The sequence below is a fragment of the Orycteropus afer genome, unplaced genomic scaffold, assembly GCF_000298275.1.
Source record: "Orycteropus afer afer isolate SDZICR_OR568_19922 unplaced genomic scaffold, OryAfe1.0 scaffold00040, whole genome shotgun sequence".
NCBI classification, from domain to species: Eukaryota; Metazoa; Chordata; class Mammalia; order Tubulidentata; family Orycteropodidae; genus Orycteropus; species Orycteropus afer.
In genome coordinates, this window is record NW_006921627.1 from 6,664,599 (window position 1) to 6,667,116 (window position 2,518).

Below are 2,518 nucleotides of genomic sequence, written 5' to 3' on the forward strand. Positions count from 1 at the left end.
AAATAGCAGATAGCTACAGATACAGCACAAATAGAGGGGAAGAGAGATGCCACGTGATGATCCCCAAGGAATTGAGGAACATCAGGGCTGCAGAAGCCAAGACAAGGATCTTCCCCCAGAGCCCACAGAAAGCCTTGTGACGTCCTGAATTCAGACTTCTGGCCTCCTAAACTTTGAGAAAATAAATTTCTGTTCTCTAAACCCCCAAAAAAAAAAAAAAAAAAAAGAATCTGGAGTGTAGTAGAAGAGTGGAATAGCAAACATACACACACATGCAAGCATGAGCACATGCACCCAATCATAATCAAAGTGAAACGGGAAACCAGTGAATAGGGGAGCGATATGAGTGAGATCACTTTGACTACACGGAGGAGAATGGATTCTGGGGCGGGAGTGAAATGGAGGGCTCCGTAAAGAGACTGGGACTCTAGGGACGTAGTGCCTAAGGCATTTGCTAACCAGAAGGCTGGCAGTTCAAACTCACCAGCCACTTCTCGGAAGGAAGATTGGGCAATCTACTTCCATAGTGATAACTGCCTCAGAAACCCAAGGAGGGGTCGCTATGAGTTGGATCCAACTTGATGGCAGTGAATTGAGTTGAGTTTTAGAGACTGGTGCAGGACCCCCCAGTGAGAGATGAGGTAGGGTTAGGGTAGGGCATTGTCTGTGGAGATGATAGTGAGACATGGAGACAGGCTCATTGGATAGGACTTGTGTTTGATTGGAGGTGATGAGTCTTGGGTTTCTGGCTTAAGCAGTCAGGTGAGTGTTTAGGTCAATTACTGAGAAGGGGAGGGAACTACAGGGGTGGGAGTGGGGGTGGGGTTGGGGAGCAAGCCTTGGGGAAAGGCAGGTCCCTCTGGGGCACAAGAAATTGGAGCTGCCTAAGAGACAGTCATGTGAGTTGACAAGTGGGAGTTGGGTGGGTATGTTTGGTGCTCAGGAGACAGGCCAGCTAGGTAAGACATTTGTGTGTCAGCAACAGTGGTCTGAAACCACTGGAAGGGATCAGATAGCCAAGTGCAGGAGTGTCAGAGAGAGGAGAAGAGCACCTGAGGAGTGGGAGGAGCTGCCGGCATTCACCCTTAGAATATGAACCACAGCACATTATGTATTGATTATGTGTTGTCTTGTATCTTTCTCTGTTCGACTACATTGTAACTGGAAAAGGACAGAGATCAGATTTACTATAATAGTGGTTATCGTTGTTGATAATAATAAAAGGTTCAATTCACTGAACCTTTCCTGTGGTCCAGACTCTGTGCTATGAGCATTATTTTCATTATCTTTAATCTGTATTCTTTTTTTTTTTTAAATAAAAAACATACTGCTTGGGAAGGTATGTCCTATTATCTCCATTTTATGTTTGGAGAAACTGAGGTATGGAGCAGTTAAATGTTATTTTAGATTACCCAGCAGTTACATACCTCATACCAGATGGGATTTGAACACAGGTCTGTCTGGTTCCACAGCACAGTCTTTCCACTACATTATTTTGCCAGAGCTTTCTTCTCTGTGCTTGGGTTGGGTAGTAGATAGGGTCAGAGACCCTTGAAGGTAGCTGAACATAAGCCATCCTTTCTTACAGAACAGGGCCCAGCTGACCCACAAATACTAGGCTGGTGTATAAGCTGATTTTGAGGGGGGAAGAGTGTAGAATTGGCTTTGTAATGATCAATCCACACCTTTTTTTTTTTTAATGCATTTTATTGAAATATAATTTATGTACAGTGAAATACTACACAACAGTAGAGTGACAATGGGTCAATGCTTTTTTTTTTTCAGTGTTCCCTACCTTCCCTTCCCTTCCCACCCCTGGCAACCAACAAAGAAAGTTTCCCTCCATATATAACCTTTCCTTGACCCTCTAAAACAATGAACTAGTACTATATTTGTCCTTCTGTGATTGACTTATTTCATTCAGCATAATGTCCTCCAAGCTCATCCATATTATGCAGTATATTGCAGACTCTACATTATTCTTTAGTGCTGCATAGCATTCCATTGTGTGTATGCACCATAGTTTGGTCATATACTCTTGTGCTGATGGGCATGTAGATTGCTTCCATCTTTTTGCTATTGGAAATAGTGCTGCGATGAACATGGGTGTGCATATATCTGTTCTTGTCCTGGTTCTCACCTCTCTAGTATATATACCTAGTGATGGGATTGCTGGGTCAAATGGTGTCTCCAATTCCAGCTTTCTAAGGAATCGCCATACTGCTTTCCATAGTGGTGTATCGCTTCACAGTCCGACCAGCAGTGTATGTGAGTCCCAATCTCTCCACATCCCCGCCAGCATTTATTATTTTTTGTCTCGTTGAACCTTGCCATCAGTGCTGTGATAAGATGGTATCTCGTTGTTTTGGTTTGTGTCTCTCTGATGGCCAATGACTGTGAGCATCTCTTCATATATTAGCTGGCCACCTGAATATCCTCCTTGGTGAAGTGTCTATTCATGTCTTCTGCCCATTTTTCAATTAGATTGTTAATTCCTTTGCTGTTGAGGCATTGGAGT